This window comes from Equus caballus, chromosome 20 (genome assembly GCF_041296265.1).
Source record: "Equus caballus isolate H_3958 breed thoroughbred chromosome 20, TB-T2T, whole genome shotgun sequence".
NCBI lineage: Eukaryota > Metazoa > Chordata > Mammalia > Perissodactyla > Equidae > Equus > Equus caballus.
Genome location: NC_091703.1, coordinates 14,574,803 through 14,597,004, shown reverse-complemented (window position 1 = coordinate 14,597,004; position 22,202 = coordinate 14,574,803). Strand labels below are relative to the sequence as shown.

General features: G+C 48.1%; 1 protein-coding gene across 2 annotated transcripts in view; it reads left to right on the top strand.

The window, feature by feature from the left end:
- Window positions 1–22,202, top strand: part of GFOD1 (Gfo/Idh/MocA-like oxidoreductase domain containing 1) — a 107,447-nt gene that overhangs the window by 44,391 nt on the left and 40,854 nt on the right. The window contains exon 1 of one of the 2 annotated variants that reach the window (XM_070244114.1): window positions 13,859–13,919. The exons of the other annotated variant lie outside the window; for it this stretch is intronic. The gene's annotated coding sequence lies outside the window, so the exon portion shown is untranslated. Of the gene's footprint in view, window positions 1–13,858; window positions 13,920–22,202 lie in introns of those variants that run through there. 2 annotated transcript variants of the gene reach the window in all.

Genomic DNA, 22,202 nt, shown 5'->3' with positions numbered 1-22,202 from the left:
ATGGAAAAAAGGCAAGAATTCAGAGTCCCAGGCTAGCCCGTTCCTTAGACTCAGTCTAGGTCCTGGAGAAGGCACACAGGAGGTTTGGCACAGTAGCTATTTACAGTAGCTGTTTACCAACCAGTGCGGAAATATCTCAACACTTTAACGACCTGCTTGGTTGTACTGGGGGTCATACCTGGGCAGAACCAGCTGGAGATGTGGTGCTCAGGACTGCTGTGGGCTTTGTTTGTTTGGAGATTACAGTCCAGTGGAGGAAAACACAGGAATGATTATTTCCTTACAATTATAGTAGGAGAGATGGAGGAAAAACAAGAACATATTCCAGGGGTCTGCAGTAGTTCACCAGTAAAGAAAGTCCCCTCTGAAAGGAGAGGGTGAGTAGGAAATTAACTTGGAGGAGAAGCGAGGGTTGGCAAAAGGGGGTGAACAGCATTCCAGGCAGAGGGAACAGCATGTGCAAAGGCTTCACATGGTCAGTTGCTCTTTTTTTTTTTTTTGAGGAAGATTAGCCCTGAGCTAACATCTGCTGTCAATTCTCCTCTTTTTGCTGAGAAAGACTGGCCCTGAGCTATCATCCATGCCCATCTTCCTCTCCTTGATATGTGGGATGCCTACCACAGCATGGTTTGCCAAGTGGTGCCATGTCTGCACCTGGGATCCGAACCGGTGAACCCCAGGCCACTGAAGCGGAACGTGCACACTTAACTGCTGCGCCACCAGGCCAGCCCCCAGTCAGTTTCTCTTGATGCAAGCAGAGGATTTATAGCACCCCGACCACAACCATCATTTTACAAATCAAAGATGCATGTTTCAAGGGCTCTCCGTTCCTCTGTGTTTGAGTTTAGTTGTTTGGTTTTTCTGTGTTAGCACTCTCCTCCTGGGAGGGTAAATAGAGGGGGTAGTGGTCATGAGTGTAGCACAGCATGTACTTGGAGGTGCCCCAAAAGAGAAAAGTCTAGAAAGGAGCACCTCTGAGGTTGCCCTGGGGGTTGGGGGCTGTTTGGTTGGAGACATACATCCTTCAGGGTGTGTGAGTTTGTCCAGTGACCTTTTACTGCTACAAGTGGCCTGTTGAAGTGAATCAGAGGCCGGGAGCGTGTGGCAAGTTCTCCAGGTCTCTGGCCTTCCAACCACATTTTGCCTTGCTGTTTGCTTCTGGTGCTTCTGCTGCGCACTGGCGTCCAGCCTCCTCTTCCGAGAACCTGCTGTGTTTCACTCCACACCATCTTCAAGGAATGCCCTCCCCGCTCCTTCTGCCTGGCTGGTCCCATTGGTCTTATAAGACGAGGCTTGAACCTTGCTTCTCTGGGGCATGTCTGCTCCTTCCTCCTCTCCCGAGCCCAGAGTCGGGTGCTTGACTCCTGCGTTTCCATCGTGCGCTTGCCCTGCGCCATGCTGTGGAGCCCTCTGCCTGTGACTTTGATGCTCTCCCAGAATGTGTTGCTTCTCAGGTCTGTGCTTGCTTACTCTTGGTATTCATGGCCTGGTGCGATCATACAAGAAGGCTCAGAAAATGTTTGCTGAGTGAAAAGTCGGCAGACAAGTGCCTTTAGGACCTGAAGCAGGCGATGCTGTGTGGACTGGAGGAACCCATAAAGTTTTCATGGAAGGGGTCTGTTCTCTGCTGACCCTCGGGGGAGAGTGGAGAGGAAGCGATAGGCATCAGGTGCAAACCCACTGAAGAGCTGGAGAAGGTGAGGTCGGGTGGCGTGGAGGGGAGAGGGGGAGGACACTGTGTGACAACTCTCCTGCAGCCTTTCCCCCATGGAGGCCCTCCTGCAGGTCGACTCAGAGGTTCTTCACTGGGGACATTTAGCCCCCCAGGGAAATTTGGCAATGTCTGGATACATTTTTGGTTGTCCCAACTGGAGAGGTGCTACCAGCCATTGCTGAGTAGAGGCCAGGGATGCTGCTGGATGTCCTCCAAGGCACAGGACAGTCAGCAAAAAATGATGCCCCCCACAATGCCAGTCGAGCTGCTGTGGAGAAACCCTGTGTTAAGCGGACCGTGGCTTAGCCACGTGTTGATTGCGTAGACTAGGGCTGGGTGAGTAAATGTTAAATGTTTCTAATTATGACCAGTGACATTCTCCAGGGGGTGTTTAATGACCAGAGATACCGAAGAGGAAGTGAGTTTGGGGGCAGATCACTGCTTTGTTCATCAAAGCTTTCCACCCCTCTCCTATGTGGACCCAGGTTTGCTGGAATAAAACGGAGTAGAGGACGGGGAGATGCACTGGGGAGAGGCTGCAAGATCTTTTGTGCTGCCCACTCCTGGAACAACCACACTGGCTTGGTGCGTTCACACGCAGGCCTTTGGCAGGCATGGAACCACAAGGGGAACCATGTGGGAGGGTGTCCTGATAAGAGGAGAGTGCTATGGACTGACTGTTGTGTGTCCCCCCAAATCCATATGTTGAAGCTCTAACCCCCAGTGTGATGGTGTTTGGAGGTGGGGCCTGTGGGAGGTGATTAGGTTTAATGAGGCCATGAGAGAGGGCCCTCTGATGAGATTAGTGCCCTGCTAAGAAGAGACATGAGAGAGATGATTTCTCTCCCCGATGTGAGGATACAGGGAGAAGGTAGCCGTCTGCAAATCAGGAAAAGAACCCCAGAACCAGACCATGCTGGCACCCTGACCTCAGACATCCAGCCTCCAGAACTGTGAGATATAAATGTCTGTGGTTTCAGTCTCCCAGTATCTTGTGAGAGCAGCCCAGACTGACTGACACAGAAGGGGAAGACACTGGATGGGGAAACTTTATTTATGACCCTGCCTCCCCTGAAGTTTCACTTTCACAGAAGTGTCATCATAGACATGGAAATAGGAGTCTGCCTTGCCTCCCTCTTCCGTTTAGAACGTCATTTAGCCAGGACCAAATCTGGGTCCTGGTTGCATGCTGATGGCTGTCTTCTGCTTTGTGACCGATCTGTGCGGTTGCACCTGTAGGTTGTTGTTTTGATATTTGGCTGCTCAGGGTGGGTTCTGTCTGAAGCCATCTGGTGTGCAGGGGGCCCGGGCTGGGGCTGAGTCAGTGAGGAGCCCCTCCTCCTTGATATACATTAAGAGAGCAGAGCGAGGATGCCGCTGGGAAGAGGTGGCCTTCATCTCCATGACTATAAATATCGAAGGCGGAGAGAGTTGCTTTTTCCGTGAAATATGTCATTGGAAGCCTAGGCTCTGAACAGTCAACTGTTTCTGCCAAGCTTTGGGTTTTGAAGACAGGCGAAAGGGAAGAGGGACCTTGGGGAAAGGAGTTTAATTAGAGGTTCTTAGCTGGTGAGGTTTCACACTTGGTGGCAACCTGGGAACGAGATGTAAGTGGTTGTTTCAAGTTTGCGTTGAGGTGCTAGTTATCGCTTTGGGATTTTTCTCTCATTAACGAAAAGCTTTATTCTTAAGATGCAATTTGCATGATGCTACTTGGAATAGGATCACATAGAGAAGAGAGTGGGTGCAGGGTCTTCTGGTTAGCAAAGTGCCACCAAGCTCTGTGGCTGAAAGGGCATTTGGCCCTATTGGTGAGGGTGGGATCGCCTGGAGGGAGGGCTCCTCCAGCATAAGACTGGGATGCAGGGGGTCTGGAGTTGGGCCTGGGCTGGTCCATTCCCCATGTGATTTAGAGGTATGGCAGCTGTAGAGGAAAAACTCAATTTTCTCTTTCCTGTATCAGAAATAACCTAGCTCTTCCCTACCGTGTTTCTTCCCTGTGAGTCTCCTTTACTCCTCACACAGGACACTTCACTTCTGACACTTCTGGTTACCAAATGTGTGGAGGTTTTTCCCTATAGCAAGCAATTCTGCAACACCAGCTGGGTGTCCTACAATTTAACTCAATTCTGATACTATCTGGCTGGAGACACTGTCAGATCCCACAGGTTAAGGGCTTGGTGTCACAAAACTGCTCCCACCCCACTTCAGATGCCAGTCACAAGTCCAGGTTATGACCTGTGCTTCTGACCAACCAGCTATAGATCAGAGGGTCCAGTGATACCCTGCTTGGATTCGTTTAATTTGCTGGAGCAGCTCACAGAACGCAGGGAAACACTTATGTTCACCACTTTATTGAAGGATATGATAAAGGATACAGATGGACAGCCAGCTGAAGCGTTACAAAGGCAACGTTTGGGAGAGTCCTGAGCGCAGGAGTTGGGTGTGTCACCCTCCTGGTGGGGATGCATTTGCCTGCCTGGAAGCTCCGTGAACCCCTTTTGGGTACTTTTGGGATATTATGGAGGCTTCCTTATTTAGGAATGCTCGATCATTAACTCTATTTTCAGCCCTTCTCTCTTCCTAAGAGAATGGGGGTGGGAGGTGGGGCTAAAAATTCCAAGCTCCTAATCCTGGCTTGGTCTTTCCAGTGAGCAGCCCCCAACCAGGAGCCATCCAGGAGCCCACCCGGGGTCACCTCTTTAGAACAAAAGACACTCCTGTCCCCCAGGAAATTCCAAGGGTTTCAGGAACCCTGTGTCAGGGATGTGGTCAAAGACCAAATATTTGAACAAAAGTTGCTCCTTGTACTCTTATCACTTAGGAAATTACAAGGGTTTTAGGAGCTCTGTGCCAGGAACAGGGGGCAGAGACCAATATATGTATTTTCTATTGTCTCACAGCAGCCTAGAGGAAGGCAGGAGAGAGGGGTTTAAAGGGAGAGCACAGAGAAAATTGAAGTCTGAAAAGTTGTGGGAAAGTAGCTAGTCGGGGGTGGGGGTGGGGGGGTAGGACCATGTTCTCTTTGGATACAGAGAGGCTGAGAACAGCAGAGTGCAAAGACCAGGAGGTGTGGGGTTGAGTCCTGACTCTGGCTAAGTGGCCTTGGAGCCATTGCTTAGCGTTTCTGAGCCTCTTTCAGCTACAGCTGGGGTTGTAGATGGAAGCATGAACGTGGCGTGTGCTGCACAAGTGCAGATAATCGAAAGTAGCTCTCCTTTCCCCCTGCCCTGGGCGGAGGCCAGGGGGATTCCCTGGGAGAAGGCTCTGGGTGCTTCATCTGGAGGACCTAGAGAGAGAACCTGTCTGCTGGCTCCTCAGCTCCATGAGGTAAACACTTGAGCTTTTTTTTCTTGAGGCGGTCTTTAATGCGCTGGGTGTCAACAGCAGTGGAAATGAAAAGCCGGCACAGTCACTCTGGGCGCCTAAGATCAGAAGGTGACAGGAAGATGAAGACGTCAAGTTTGCCTTTCCACCGCTGGCCGCAGGGCTCTCTGAGGCACCCTCTCCGCTCACACATCCTCGCCACTTCCTCCCCGGCCCCCAGTTTTCACACCACTGTGACTAGTGTCACCCTGGGCTGAGTAAGGCTCACATTTTGTCAAAAGAGGCACCAGGACGGGAGCAGGGGAGGTTCACGTGGGCTTGAGGGGCACAGGAAGGACACAGCCTTCTACAGACACCGGAAGTGTCTGATTGTCCTTTTCTACCGAAAGTGGATTGATTTTCCTTTTCTTTTCTAACACTAAGAAGAAAGGGAAATTCAGCATTAAAAGGTGGTCGATGGAGAAGGCAACTTATTTCCAACTAGCCTTTCAGTCTGTGGTACCCGGGACTCCCAGGCCCGTGTGTCTTGGGGTGTTGAGTGTGTTGAGGGAGCTTGGCGCTCTGTCAGGCCTCTGTGCTCTGCCCGGCTAGGAGCCACTTGCAAAGGGAGCAGTCAACAGCTTTCCATCGGGGACTGGTCATTTTTCTCTTTTGGCAGGATTGACCTCAAAGTTAAGTAGTCCCTTCCCATGCTTGGGGGCCACAATGTCAAAAGGCTCAGTCTGGTGTCCTGGGGCCTCTTAAGGATGGGGAAGTGCCCATCAGGGGCCCCCAGCATCCTGTATGTGCATAGTCCAAGGGGGCTCCAGGCACAGCAGATGGTGGCATAAATCTTCCCTTATTATCAGATGTGACAGTGACATTGTAAAGTGTAGGTAACTCAGACTTACGTAAATTGAATGTCCCAAAGACGTCAGAGAAGTTTGCTACAAGCAAGACTTTTTAAAATCATGTTTTCAGCTTATCACAGTTTACTTACGTCTAATGTCTCCCTTGGGCCTCCCATTTTGTCAGTTTGGATTTCTGCAGTTACTAGATTTTCTGGAAGCCAAGCCCTCCCGCACACACATTCTCTCTTCAAAGGCTTGAGCCGTGCAGAGCACGTGGGTTCTGGGCAGACTCTGCATGGCCTTGGAAATGTAATTTCAAGATGGTGAAGTCAAACTGGAAAAATTGTAGTGTCATCAGCCCCTGTTACCTCGAGTTTGTTCTGTGGGTTCCCAGAGCACACCACATCGGGGCCATTTCCGACTTCCTTGTGGTTTCCAAAAATGCTTTCCCATAGTTTTGCTCATCACGATAACCACGTTAGATAAATATCATTATATTCCTGCTTTGCAGAGGAGAAAACTGAGAGCCAGAGAAGTTAAATAACCTGTCTCAAGACACAAATAATAAGAGAAAGAGCTGAGCTCCAACTCCAGCCTTCTGGCACCAGGGCCATGTTCTGTCCCCAGTCGACACTGCCAGCCATTCCCAGAGGAGGAGAAAACTGCAGAGAACTTGCAACATTTGGCAAAAGGCTCGCTGTCCACTGCTGCAGCTTAGTTCCCAGTGCCCATCCTGCTTATAAGGTACCGAGTCTTTCCTTGCTCGGGGTCTCCTTATCAATCCCCCCAGACTCTGATTCTGGCTCCCCAAGGGAGCTGTTCCTTCTGCTTGCCTCAGGTTCTAGTTGTGACATACTTTCCTTGGGTGCCTGCAGAATACCAGTGGGGTATTCATTCGGCATCCCAGGGGGCAGAAGGCAACTTCCCAGGCTTTGAAGGGGCAGGCAGGGTCCTTGGCAGGCTTTAGAAGGTTGGAGGAGAGGCTGTAGTCATCTTACAGGAAGCTGGGCAGGTCAGTGTCTCACCCCTAGTTACAGCTTCTACCTCGCTTTGTGACCCAGATCACACAGTAAGGACTGGGGTAGGATAAACCCGGGGTTGTATGTGGGACACCAAGCCTCATCAATGTCTGTTTCTGTGTCTTCCTGGCACTCATGTCTCCTGTATTGTAGGACCAGGTAGGCTGGGCCTGCAGTCTGCCCTGTGTGTGGACTTCTCGGCCCAGGACTCTCTCGCAGTGGGCAGAGCGGAGCCAGGTGGGTGGGGAGAGAGCCAGAGACCCCGTCTCAGCCTGACTCACCTGCTGCCCGCGTTGGATGACGTCCATCAAACTTGGTGATGTTGGGTCGCCAGCTGTGTGAGCAGGAGGGCCCAGATGCTTTTCCTCTTTGTAGGAAGAACTGGTGAACATAGCTGTCATTTTAATCTCAATTTCTAGAAGAGCCTCGTGGAGACCACTTCTCATTGGCTTTCTGGTGAGACCTGACAGAGGCCAGGCTGCGAGAGAGCTCAGGCCATGTATACTTATCAGGAAGATGCATGGAGGAGAGAAGACCTTGAAGCTTTTAGACCTGAATGAGAACTGTGACCCTGGTTTAGCTCTCCGAGTACCCCACAAGGGACTTTAACAAGTTTGCAATCTTCACATGGGTTTTTTTTCATTTTAAAATTTTTTTCCAATTTTTTTTATTGTGGTAAAATGCACATAATGTAAAAATTACCATTTTAACCATTTTAAATGCACAGTTTAGTGATATTAAATACATTCATAATGTTGTGCAACCATCACCATCATCCATCTCCAGAACTCGTTTCATCTTGTGAAACTGAAACTCTATACCCATTAAACAAACTCTGTGCCCATTCCCCTCTCCCTTGAGCCCCTGGCAACCACCATTCTACTTTCTCTATGATTTTGACTGCTCTAAGTGCCTCATATAAGTGGAATTATATCATATTTGTCCTTTTGTGACTGGCTTATTTCACTTAGCATAATGTCCTCAAGGTTCACCCATGAGGACAACTCACATTGTACATGTGTCAGAATTCCATTCCTTTTTAAGGCTGAATAATATCTCATTATATCTATCTATCTATCTATCTATCTATCTCACCTTTTCTTTATCCATGTATCTGTTGATGGGTGTTTAAGTTGCTTCCACCTCTTGGCTATTGTGAATGATGCTGCAATGAGCATGGGTGTGCAAATATCTCTTCAAGATCCTATTTTCACTTATTTGAGGTATAGACTCAGAAGTGGATCAGATGGGTTTTTGAGCCATTGTCTGCATTTCTGAATCCTGGCTTTCTTGGCTCAGGTCTGGTGGAACGTATGCCCTCGAGTAGTGGCCCAGAGCGTGGGCCCCTTGTCAGGCTGCCTGGACTTGAATCCTGGCTCTTCCTCTTTCTAGCTCTGGGGCCTTGGACAAGTGACTTAATCTTTCTGACCTCAGTTTTCTCATCTGTAAACGGTGGCAGTGATAGTACCTGACTCAAAGAGTTGTGGTGAGAATTAAATGTGTTAATATGTATAAAGCCTAGAATGCAGCTTGGCATATGGTAAGTGTAATGTAAGGTTTAGAGCTGCTACAGTTATTGTTGTTATTATTATTATAATCGTTATATGAATGTGCTCATCCAGAGTTCTCTAGATTAGATGGTTATGTCTAAAACGGTTTTTTAGAAAAAACCTTTGTAAAATTTCAAAATGATGCAGAAATCTAAAAGGAAGACATTTTTTAAAGCCGTCCACATCCATCAAGGGTAACTACTATATTTTTTTTGCCTTTTCTTCTTTACATTTTGTATGTATATAGATTTTATTTTTTATTTTTTACAAAATAGTGATTATACTGCTTTTACAACATTTTCTTATGGTTTGGAGTCTCCTTTGAAACCTGATTTTAGGAATTTCATGATATTCCATCATTCGGATGACATAATGTATTAAGTTTTCTCTGTTGTTCACACTTCCTGGGGTGTTGGGTTTGAAAGGGAACCCCTTGACATCTGGCTTCTCTGTGTAAAGAGGATTTAAGATGAACATTGATGTCATCATTGTCATCATCCTCTTCCTGACGTTTGCAAAATCTGTTCCAGAATTGAGCACACCTAGGACCAACGGATCGAAGGTTTACAAGGGCAGCTTTCTGCCCAGTTGTAGAGACGGAACTTTTGACCTTTGGGTCACAGCTCAGCCATGCAGTGGCAGCTCTCTACACCCATTGTCACTATAATTATTTAAGCAAAGGGTGAATGCCTATCTGCTGGGGACATTCCTGCTTTGGGTGGGAGGTAGGTCGAATTGCTGTCTAAGGAAGAACCCATCTCTGGAATACTTTAAGAAGCTCCTTCGTGGGAGGCAGCATAATGCAGTGGGAAGAGCATGCATTCTGGATCAAAGTGGGTCCAGTCATGGCTCTGCTACTTAGCCACTGAATGACCTTGGCCCAATAACCTGGGGCCCTCTGCCTCCTCCTCTGTATGGTAAACTGGGTCTGACTACATTCTCAGGGCAACACATGACACTTGCAGAGAATGGCTAGCCTAGTGCTTTGCACATAGCAGATGCTCAGTAAACAGACACAGTGTCCATGTCAGCGTAACTGTGTGAATTTTAGCTCTTGTTGGGAATCTGGTCTCAGCTGAATGCAAGAGTGAGGGGTCTGGTATTTATGTTGTTCTCTGTCTGCTGGGTACTCTGCTGGGCACTTTAGATTTATTTTCAGATATGCTGCTGTCTGGGGTTTCATTCTGTTGTTTTCTTTTGGAAGTGACACAGACTTTCAAAGGCATCCTCTTAGTTGGTGGGTATCGTGGCACCCTCGGACACCTCAGTCACACAGCACTTTGTGAGGGCCCTGTTCATTCCCGTGCATGCTCTTCATTTGGAAGGATATGTACTTAAAACGGCATTAGGATGGAGAAGAAATAGCCAATTAAAGCAAGCTGGACTTAAATAGTTCCCTGGGTGAAATCGTTAGTCACACACCTTCACACAGTCTACCCTGCGAGCTGAATTTCCAGAATTGTCAAACCTGGGTAAGTCATTCCCGTCAGAGCACCTCCTGCTTAGCAAGAGAAAATTCTTGCAAGAATCCCTGCCCTCTGGTTCTCTGCAGCTTTCAGGAAAGCCTTTTGTTTAAACAAAGGAACCAGCCCACTGGTATCTGGGTGAGCACATGCTTCCTCCTCAGATGGAAATGATCTGAATCAAGAGGAACGTGGGTTTTTCTTTCTTTTTTTTTCTTCTCCTCATCCACCTGAAATAGCTAGTGACTTACTTGCAAAGGGTTGAAGTGGAGACATGTTGGCATCTCTGCTTTTTGGGAAGTGTCTGCTTCTGTCCTGTGAAGGCATTGTTTAAATAAATCATGAATAAGTGGAGAAGTTGGAGCGTGAAGGAGGCGTTGGTTGGGTGGCCACTGGGGTTGGAGCTGGGGAGAGAACAGAGACTCTGTAGCATCTTGGGACACTAAGCATCACTTGGTAAACCTCACCATCCTCCCCTGCAGGGTTGGTGGTCTCTCATGTCCATTTGGCACCTGCAGAGTCTTTTTCTCTTCTGAGAACCTAGCTGGGCAGCGTCTGTTCTGTGGGCCTCTGGTTCCACTTGGGGTTTTCGCAGCGTCACAAACCGTAAAAATGAACTTCTTGTTCTTTTCGTGGTCATTGGAACCTAAGGATTGAATTGCAGCCTTAATTGGTGAATGACATGATTCAAGGAGACAGAGATCATACGTGTTCATGTGTGTCTGTACATTGTGTATTTACATGTTTGTGAGTAGGTCCGTGTGTGTGAGCCCATGTGCCTGTGTGTGTGCATAGAGGTGAAATGGGGGAGGAGTCACAGCTTATCCCTAGTTTTCTGAAAGCCTATTGATTTATTTCCTGCCTGCCTTGGATATATTTCTCTGTAAAGAAATTAGAGCTTATAATTTCAGATTTTTGCCCATTGGTGCTTCCCAAGAAACCAGCCACTAATCTATCATCCATCACAGATTGCTGTGTCTATTAGATTGACAGCCCTGTAGAAAGGCTGTTCTTGCCCAGCAAACCCTTCTGGACTCACTCCTTAGACAGTAGGGGCTTTTGGCCCAATGGTCTGAGCAGTCCCTCCTGTGACATTCATTCTAGCCAAGGCTCAAAATGCGATAGATGCTAAAAATGCTGATTGAATTACAGAATGATGTCTTTTTCATCTGCCTCTCAGAGGGAAGGCTAACAAAGACTAATGAAGCAGTAGTTCTTCTGGTAGAGAGAACAGATTTTGTGGGTGGCATATGCTTTTTGTGCACTCGTCGGATGCAGGAGTTGGGGTAGTAGGAAGACACTGATGGGACTTTTTTGAAAATACAGGTGGATATATAGTCTCCTGCTGAAAGGTCATTGTTTAAGGTTTTTTTTTTTTTTCAAAGATTTTATTTTTTTCCTTTCTCCCCAAAGCCCCCCAGTACATAGTTGTATATTCTTCATTGTGGGTCCTTCTAGTTGTGGCATGTGGGACGCTGCCTCAGTGTGGCTTGATGAGCAGTGCCATGTCCACGCCCAGGATTCGAACCAATGAAACACTGGGCCGCCTGCAGCGGAGCTGTGAACGTAACCATGCGGCCACGGGGCCAGCCCCAAAGTTTTTTTTAACTAAGATTTTTATATGCATGTGACAACACCAATAGGGAAAAAAGTCTTAAAAGATTATCCATCATATAGTGTACCACACTTTAATTATTCACAATAAAAATGTTATATCTACCCCTTATTGAGCACTCACTGTGTGCCCGGCAGTGGGCTAAGAATTTTACATGCATTCCCATTCTTATTTTTAGATATTTAGGTCGTTTCCAGCTTTTTTTCTATTATAGTGCTTAGATGAATATCTTTGCATATAACTTTTTGCCTGATTTATGACATCCTGTTGAGAGTGGATTCCTTTAAGCACAATTACTGGGCAGGGAATTAAAAAAAAATGCTTGAAACACGTTGTAGCATTGCTGTAGTGCCATGTTCTACTCCCACCTGACAGAGGCGCATGCCTGTGCCTACTGCCTACCAAAGACTCGGAGGAAGCCGTCCTTCCTTGAAGGAGAGGGATCAGCCTGCTGCGTAGACAGAAGTCCTGAAAGTTAAGATAAATATCTGAACAAAGTTGATTCTAGAGACTTAGAAAAAAAGATAGCAGCTCTTTTCCTGGGTCCCCAAATGATGCAAATTAGAGGCGTTGTATTGGAAAGCAAGAACGCAAGACTTTGTTCCCACGGAGTTGGGCTGTTTTCTGGAGGGCTCTGGGTTCTGTCTGGGTTTGTGACAGCTTTTGTCTTTCCTCTGCTTTCTCTTCCATGCTTAGCTTCCTTAGCATTCCTCTCATAAGTTATCTCAGAAGGAGAGGGGGTGGGGTCTTCCCCTGAAAGATGCCCGAGAGTCTGGGCCGTGCTTGTGTCTGAGCAGCGGGAGGCTCTCTCCCTCTGTCTCCCTGCCAGGTGTCTGTGTTGCATTCCCTCAGGCATGGTTGTCACCCCTTAGAAGCTGGGCTATGTGCACAGATGGGAGGATATGTATTTAGGAACAAACCTCTGCATACAAAGAAACCAGAGGCCCCAACTGGCCTGGGGTTTCCCAGTGGAAATCGTGTTTTCTCCATCCAGACCCAGTCTGAAGGCAGGAGTTCTGTTCCATGCCAGCCAACAAGGATGTATTGACCGCCTTCTCTGTGCCAGCTGTATTCCCAGTCTCTGGAGACAGGGCAGCCAACAGGCAGACCAGGTCCTGCCTGTGTGGAGCTCACACACCTTCCGGGGAGGGGAACGAGACCCACGAAAGGGATGGTTGCAGCCCCTCAGCTGGTGATAAGTGTGGGGACCGAGAACAGAGCAGGGAGGGGATAGAGTGGGGGCGGGTGGGGGTGAGGGAGATGCTGGCTTCCCTGGGGTGGTCAGAGAAGGGCTCTCTGAAAAGACGTTATTTGAGCAGAGATTTGAAAGAAATGAGGAAGTGAGACATGAATGTTTAGGGACACTCCAGGTGGAAGCAACAGCAAGCACAAATGGGTGGGAGTGTGTTTGGCACGTTCCGTGACAGCCATGGAGGAGGCCATGGGCTGGAAGGGAACGAGTGAGGGGGAGAAGTCAGAGGAGTGGTGGCGTGGGGCTGTGGAGGAGGGGGGCACTGTGGACGGCCTGGTAAGCCACAGGAAGGACAGGGTTCTTTGTTAAATGTCCTGCAAAGCCATGGGAGGGTTGATAATAGGAGAGTGACATGATCTGACGTCCTACTGTAAGAGGCTGGCTCTGGCTCTGGTTTAGCAGTTGGCAGTGGTGGAAGCAAGGAGACCAGCAGCCACTGTCATGGTCCATGTGGGAGAGGATGGTGGTAACTCTGGTGAGTAGGGAGTGGCCCATTTGGGAGCACACTGTAGGGATGTCCAATGTCATCTGCTTCACTCAGTCCCAGGCAGGTAGAGCTTTGGCCAGTAGAGGCCGGGGCCACTCCCCGGCCCTCTTCCCTCCCCCTGGGAAGAGTAGGAACTTCTAAAATAGTCTGTTCCCTCTTTGGAATCTTGACCTCCGGGTCTCAGTCCTATCCCTCTCCTTTTGGAAAGATGCTCCCCTCTCAAATGGGCACAGATCTTTCTTTGCAAGTTGTTTCTTCAACAGGAAATGCAGTAGAAGCCCAGCATGGCATCTGGACTTGAGCGAGAAGCATCTGTTTCTTTTCCTCCATGCCAAGCCTCCTGCTGGATGGGAACTTAAGAAAAAAACACAAAACCAGGAACCACCTGCTGGAGCTCCCCAGCCACACAATCCGATCAGGAAACCGGAACAGACAGTCATCAGGACGCATTTTGAATGTCTGTCAGCTTCAGCACCTGTTTGACTTCCTTCTAGGGTTTTGCATTATTGATAATTTTAGTGAAAAAGGCTGTGAAACATTTCCCAGTGTAACAGGAAGGCCCTCACTAGACCGGTTCTCAGGAGACCTTAGTTTTCATTCCAGTCTGCCAGATGTGGGCCTGGAGCATCCATCCTTGCCAGGACTGCATTTTAATTTTTAAGGTGAGTCCTAGATAGCGTGATTTCTAAGATGCCCTTCAGCTTTAACATCTTACAATTCTAAGTAAGAATATAAGTAAGAAACAAGGAGCAGAGGTGACTGATGAAACCAATACTCTCGGCTTCCAGAGAGAGATTCCTTCAAGTGGTGGCCCAGGTCTGAGTTTAGGGCATGGCTCTCTGTGGCACCCTTTGGGGCCTCCCTATTCATTATTTTCCAGATATCCGAGGCTGTATGACTTGATACATTCTGTTAAATGAAAGATAAGCAAACTAAAGGCTGGGATAAGAAAACTTCCATTCAAGGAGAATCATCCCTGATGGCTGCATACTCTGCAAAAGGCCTAGCTTGATCAGCCATGCGTCAATCAGACTGTGTGTCTGGGTTGAATTTTTGCATCTCAGAAGAGAAAGTAATGAGAGAGGGACTATTACCCACCCAAGAGATGGCTGTTTCTTCCAGTTCCAGCCTTCTTTTTAAAATTTTTTTTCGGTCCCTTGCCTATTTTGTTATGATTTATGGTCTTGCCTGTTCCCCGCAGTGGCTTCGGTGTAGGTTTTGCACAGTGGGCAAGTGGCTTGCTTCCAAAAGTGACGGTTCAGCCCGGGTCTGGGGCTGAAGCCAGGTCAGGGCAGCCTGCCTCCTTTCTCTCTTCTTACCTGCGAGTTACCACGTTCTCCCAGGCATATGAGGATGGGAGGTCCCAGGCATTCACCTTTAGAAAGTCCCTTTCTGCTCTCACTTTGTTTTCACTTTCTCTGCACGCCCGCTGCCTGTTGTTGTGAAATTCATCCATGCAGTGATGAAGGCAGTCCATGTTTCCCAGAATGCATTCTTGCTAAGACGAGTACATGTGCTCTTCACTGAGGGGTGGGTTGCACTCTTTCAACTGAATCATTTCCCAGCAGATTCCCTCTCCAGACATGCATTATTGTTTCTGTGATGATGTGGCAATTGATAGTGTTATTCATGCTGTGGTTGAAAGAGCCTATGTTCCAGCAATCTTTTCCTGGTGCCTTTATGAGATGCTGTCCTCGGGCTCAGGGCTTTGCTGCAGTTTTGAGCCTGACATTGTTCTGGGTCTTTGTCTGCCAGGCTGTGTGATGCAGTGAGAAGCCCTCCATGCTGGGTGATGCCGTCTGTACTGGCAGCACCGCTGCGTTGGTCAACAGCACTAGTACTTTGTGTCTTTAGGTTCCTTCTCTGGCTTTTTTCTTGGAGCTGACTTAAATCGATTGGACCATTCAGCACTTGTCAGGTTCTTCTGGAAACTGTTTTTAGACTCAGCCATTGGAAGTAGGTAAAGACAGAGTACTGAGCATGGAGTACTAGAGTGTTCTAGAGTACAGAGAAACCTACCATGTGCTTCTTATTGAGCACGTTGTCCTTCAAGATGCAATGTTTATAGTAGGTGCTTTATGAAGAAGATGAGTTGGTTTAATCTTGTTCTTTGGTTGACTGATAATTTTGACTTGGGGATGATGATGATGATGATGATGAGATGATGATGATGATGATAGGATAGTTTGAGAAGCCAGTGGCAGTGTCTGAGCTGGTTCTTCCCTGGGCCCCATTCATTCTATCAGCAAAACCTCACCACCCTCCTTTCTCTTACATACTTCTCGAATCTGTCCACTTCTCTGTTCCCATTGCCATCACCCTCGTGCCCATGTCACACCTGGATAATGCATGTGAATTTCTTAGTGCAGAGCCTGCACTTAGTGAGTGCTGAATAAGGGGTAGATAGAAAATGCTTATCATGAATAATTGAAGAAAGCGTGATACATCTGTATGAGGTACCATTTCTTGATTAAAACCTTTCCGAGACTCCCCATCACCCATAGGATAACAATCACATTTCCTTCCAAGCCTACAGCTAGTCCCTGCCCAACTCTCCCACCCACCCAATGGCACTTTCCCTTTTGTGATGGCACAGCTGCTTCTCATCCTTAAGGTTTTAGCTGAAATATCGCTTCAGAGAGGCCTTCCCTCCTCACTCTATCTAACGTAAGTTCTCTCTTATTATTCTCTATCACAAATTCCCTTTGACTCCTTCATAGCACTTCCATGACCTGCAATAATGTTTCTGTCTTTGTTTACCTGTCTGTTGGCTGTCTCTCCCCCTAGTCCCTGAATTCCATGAGGGCTGGGTCCATGTCTCTCTTTTACCACTGTGTGCCTGACACATGGTGGATGCTAGAAAAATATAATCAATGTTTGTTGAAAGAATGAATGGGAAACTGGATGCTAACATAATAATTATATGGATAATAATACTCATCATTGGTTAGGCAAATGGCCATTATGTGCCAAACTCTAGACTACCTGCTTTGTGTTCATTATATCATTTAACTATTCCCACAATCCAAAATAGATACTCCTTTGATGAGGAAGTAAGCCATCAAATGGGTAAACTTGCCCAGCTTTTGAATCCAGAGCCTCAGAGGGTCTGGTCTGTTATTTGAAGCCCCATGGATGTTGTACCAAATCCCCCTCAGATCCAGGACGTGGACAGATGCCTCACCATGAGGAGAAATGAGTGCTGGGAAGACATCCGAGACCTGCAGCTACCCAGGGGGCTGGACCATGCCCAGGAGCATCTGCTTTCTCAGGACTTTGTTTTGTGCTCTGAGCTTGAGTGGCCAAGACAAGATGGGGGGAGGTGGTGGGTGACTCAACCATACCGCGTTCATTTCAGGAAAGAGAATGCGCGCCCTGAGAGGGGAGTCAGTGTTGAAAGGGCTCAGTGGGCGGAAGGGCAGGGCAAACTGGCTGGCAGAGAAAGGTCATGGTTCCCGTGTTAACATGTTCTAGAACTGTCTCACGAGGAGGCCCGCATGTTCAAGATCTGGAATGGTGGATGAGGGGAGGGGACTGACGAGGAGGACATGAGAAAGGTTGCGTGTCTGGGTCCAGCCTCTGAGGAATATGTTTAGTGCTCTCACCTGAAAGGGCGACAGTGCCGGGGAGTCGTCTGAATCTAAGCAGCGAAGGCTGCAGAGTGAGTCGCGTCGGCAGATGGCTGGGCTCGTTCCCTGCCACTAGCGGCTCTGGGACATCGTCACTGATGCGCTGTCTTTTCAGCGCCCACGTCCATTCCCCACTAGGACGCTGCAGCTGCAGATCCCCCTTGGGAATGGCAGGCTGCATTCTGTTCCTAGCCACTGCATTAGCTGGGGTCGCAGTGGCCTTTATTTGAGTTGCAGCCTCTTCTAACACCATATTCTGGGGAATCTAGGGCCTCCCCCTCCCTCACCCCAGAAAATCTAGTTTAAATTAAAATAACTTTCTGCTACCTAATCCGTCTTTTGACTTGGACTGAACATCCTGATTCCTGCTGTTAACTGAGGGGAACCTCTTTAGAAGTTCAGGCCCACGATAACAACAGCTAACACTTTTCCAGCATTTACTGTGTGCCCAGCACTGTGCTGAAGCTCTTTCCACAATAACCCAGTGATGTAAGTACTATTCATTGGTCCCATTTCACAGATGGGGCTATGGAGGCACAGAGAGCTCATGTGAGGGGCTCAAGGTCTGACACCTAGCAAATGGTGGTGCCAGGAATTGAACCCATGCAGAGCAGCTCTCGGACATGCTCTCTTCAACCCCATGCTGGGCAGCACGTCCTTCCAGAGACAGTGTGATAACCCTGAACTTCCAAATGCATCACCCTCCCTATTTAAGGCAAGCAGCTCAGCTCTTGGCCTCTTAAGTCTTTGCGGGCTAGTTTTGTTGAGTTGGTTGGATTTGCAGTGGGGCTGGCTGACTCGAGTGCTCTCTGAATTCTTCTAGCACACATGCCTGCGTCACACAGTCTGGCACTCTGTCCAGTGTGACCGCACCGCCATCTCAAGTCATTTCCAAATATGCACATCTTTTCTCCCCATCCGGACTGCAAGATGCTTATGCACAGGGCCTGCACTTTGTTTTTCTCCAGCTTCCCCAGAGCACCTGGCATATTAGTGGGTGCTTAGAAGTGGTTTAGTACCACTTAGTCTGCCTAGGGGACAGAGTCGCCTCTGCTTAAGTGGCAGCCTTTTACAGGTGGATCAAACTTGCATTAGACTGGTGTTAACAAGCCCTTATCTCTTTGTAAAACAAATGCGATTTGCTTTGGCAACTGTCAAACAGATGGAAAACATCATCTATAGACTCCAGAACCTGATTTCTGGGAGGCTTCAGGAGCTTGACCATCGTGTGCATTTTGAATTGGCCTCTTTATCTTGGGCATCTTTGTGCTGTATGATTCCTAAGGTGACTGCTATTCCCAATAATCTGTTCAAAAGACAGAACCAAACTGAGCTCTGAGATTGAACCTCGTTTGCTTGGCAGAGCCTTGGGAGTCTGATCTGCTGGGTTGTTTCTGTTTGGTTTTGCTGTGGGTTGATTTGCACACGTGCTTGTTTGAGAAGGAGCACAGGGCCAGGGGGTGGTAGCTGATGTGGCCTTGGAGGGAAGGGCAATGTGTGGGAGTTTCAGGGTGGTGCGGTTTTTTTTTTTTTTTTTTTGCCCATTTTGGCCAAAGAATGCTCAGACATTCTTTTCAGCTTGCGTCACCCTTGGCTTACCTTGGATGAGGAGAGTAAGGAGCAAAGTTACAGCCATCTGGGAGCTCCCTGCTCTTCTGGAGCAGACTGCCACTGTGGGTACCTTCCACTGGAAAGGATTTTGTTGGTTTTTCTTGGATCAGACCTCTTCTTTTGGTTATCCTTGGACGAGGAATGCATGCTTATTACTTGTCATCATGCATGCCGACTCTGGCTGCGCTCACATACTTTGGTGGCAGGAGAAATGCTGGAGGCCAGTGGCAGGCTAGACAATCCCCAGCAAGTGGGTGGCCTAATCTCCATGGTACCTGTCTCCAGGCAGATTTTTAAGACTGACAGCTCACCTCTGCTCCTTCCTCCTGCTACCCAAAAGAGTGTGAAAGGGTCAGAGCATCATGGGCAAATGCTCCATCAAATTGTGTGACCAGCAACCTTATAAAAGAGAGAGAATGTCAGGTGAAAGTGGCACATAGTCTGGGGTGCAGACATTCCAGGGGGACATGTTGGCAAAGACTAACCTAATGGCAGAGCCAAGGGGGTGGGCCATGGCCTACATTTACCCCCTGCTCTGATACAACTTCTTTCCCAGTTCAGATTTCTCTGGGCTTCTTGTGTGTATAGTGGATGCCACTGAGACCACTTGAAAGACTGTGAATGGTGCTGAGCAAACAGCAAGCATGCCTATCGTCATAGCAACCCTGTCTTATTCCTCAGTCACATACACTCTCCAGAGCAGACAGGATCCCAAAGGGCTTCTCAGATGAGGGTCTGATGATGGCTTGGCTCAGAGGAGTCCCCTTCATCTCTTCACTGCACTTGGTCATCACCACTTTCACGCTTCAGAGGAAGGAGGTGGGTGTGCTAAGAGCACGCAGGGCACTGAACCGTGTAAGGCCGGGAAGGAAAGCAAGATGAGGGGGGCAGCAAGCAGACATGTTCTTGCTGATTTCTGTAGCCTAAAGCTGATTCCCTCAGCAAGGGTTGGCACCACTGGGATAAGACAAATGGGGGGAAGGGGTGGATGTTAAAAATCCTTGAAATATTTTAGAACTGATATCCCCAATGAGATGTGACAGTGGCTGTGCTTCCATCCTGGTCCACACTGGCTGAACATCAGCTCTGCTAAAAGACAATTTCTGTGTTTTAGTCTGTTTAAGCTGCCATAACAAAGTACCACACACTGGGTGCCTTCAACAGCAGAGTTTGTTCCCTCAGAGGTCTGGAGGCTGGAAGTCCGAGATCAGGTGTGGGCAGGGTTGGTTTCTCCTGAGGCCTCTCTCCTCGGCTTGTAGACGGCCACCTTCTCCCTGTGTCTGCACATGGTCTTCTCTCTGTAGGTCCGTGCCCTGATCTCTTCTTATAAGGATCCCAGTCCTCTTGGATTAGGGCCCACCCTCTTGCCTTCTTTTACCTTAATTAGCTCTTTAAAGACCTTATCGGGCAATACAGTCACGTGCTGAGGTCCTGGAGGTTAGAACCTCAACATAGGAATTTTCAGGGATGCAATCCAGCACTTATGTGCCAAGTGGTAGCAATGGTCCTCGTGGCCCTTACTATGTGCTGACTGCTCTCAGCGCTTTGTGTGGACCATCGCTTCTAATCCCTGCAGTAGCTTTACTCTGGCTGCTGGTATGTCCATCCTCTTACAGAGGAGGCAACAGAGGCACAAAGAAGTTGAATACTTTGACTCCAGCAGGTAGAAAGCGGCAGAGCCAGAGCTTGAAGCGGGCAGTCTCACTCCAAAGCCCATGCGCCCAGCCTCTCCATGTGTCCTCTGAAGTAAAGCCTTTACCAGAGTTTCTCTCCGGAAGTGATGTCAGTGAGCAGGTTTGGGAGAGAGGTAATCCCGGTTCATTAAAGAGAAGAAAATATTGAGGTGCTGTTTCACACTCATGCCTGGTTCCTATCACATAGTGGGTTGACAGGCCTTCATCTGTGGGGCCAGCGGTGACCTCTCCACGTGGGAAGGACGTCCTCCAGGGGATGCTCTGTTACTGCATCTGAGGCAAACAGGCCGCAAGTGATGAAAATGGACAGGTGATGTCTGTGCGGGTCCTCACGGGGTGGTGCAGGAGGCAGGCCCAGTAGCTATAGTCTGATTCCGTCAGGGCTTGGAGCCCGCTGTTTTCACAGCTGGCTTCTCTATCCAAGGTGTCCCTTTGCCTGGAGCCTTCCTTCTGTTGCTCCTCCTTCCCTCTGACAGAGCTGTGATACAGAGACAGCCTACTTATAGGACTATGTACATGCTTGCCTGTTTGTAGGGCCCTGGGCTCTTCCTGGTGAGAGCTTAAGGCTTTACCATGTAATTATGGTTACTTAGAAAGTACTTCCCACTGTCTCCTTGAAGTTAAACTCCTACACTGTGTGAATAATTCTGTGGCCTTAGTTGCCCAAGGCAGAAGGTGAGGAGTGGGGTTTTGGGGTAGGTATGGTTTTGGTTCCCACTGTCAAGGTTAGAAGTTATGTCTTTTTCTCCTACCCTCTTCCTTCTTCTTCCTTCTTTCACTTCTCTTTTTCTTCTTTGACCCAAACTGGTCAGACCTCCATTGGTCTATCCTGGAAGTCCCCTGACACTAATCCTGAGCTTTCAAGTTATTCTCCACTTTCCCTCTGCCAGCATACTAGGCGATTAATATCTTTCTTTCCATCTCTCACAGTCGTCTTCAGGATTTACCCAGAGGTAGGTAGACGCTCTCTTCTTAAGAGGTCAGATAATCTATCCAACACTGGGGGCGCCAGCCACCTTGTTGGAGCTGGAACTCTGGGCTCTTAGAATCCTAAGCCCAGAGGAGTTGCTATCCTTACCTCACCTGAGGCCACCTCTCCAGAGCGCCAAGGAAAGCATCTTCAAATGGCTTAGGGCTTGGGGCTTTATTTCCCTGTGTGACCTGCCTTTTTGATGTCATTTACCTCAGCTGGCCTTGGACGTTCAGCCTGCCTTTAGAATCCTGCTAGGCTAAAAATCTGTATCCTTTCAGAAATTTGGCAGGTTCTGCTTTATTTCAGTTTCTTTCTTGTCTGTTAAGTTCAAATACTGGCATCCCCGTCATTAAGGATAGTGTGTGGTTTACTCCCTTTCGTATTATTTCTACCCGTGAATCCATCCATCTTCCTAGCTGTCTATGTGCATAAAGAGGTAACTGGATTACAGTCACCTAACCTAATGATGGATGCTCGATGGGTTGGTGGTATTTGGACTTTCATTTTCCTCTTCAGATTTTTTTGAGCTGCTTACTTAAAAAAAAAAAAGGAATATGCGTCATTCCTCCAAAAAGCAGTAAAGTCATGCCAAGATAAATGAATATATGAATAAACAAATATATCAGCCCAACTATTCCCTTAACAGAGCGTAGTAAGCAGGTGAGCATGGAGCACTGTCGGCCGTGACAGCGCTGAGGGTGAGGGCCCCAGGACTGTGCTGGCATCAGATTATCTCCTGTTTATGAAATCTTTTGTTTGCTTGTGGCTGGATCTTGTTTCGACCCACTGGCCTACTTTCCTTCAGGTCCTGAGTGGTTCACCTGAGCTCCTCTACACGGCTGCTTTATCTTTTCTCCCTGCCAGGTGGGTCACATGGGAGGTCATCACAGGCAGTGATAAATTTTTACTGGAATAGCAGCCACCAGCAGAAAAAGTATTTTCTCCTCACAATTAATGCTGTTTTTTCTTTTAAAAGCAAAATATGCCCTTTATCAAACTTCCACTTCAAACCACAAGAGGAACAAGGGGAAGCTTTTG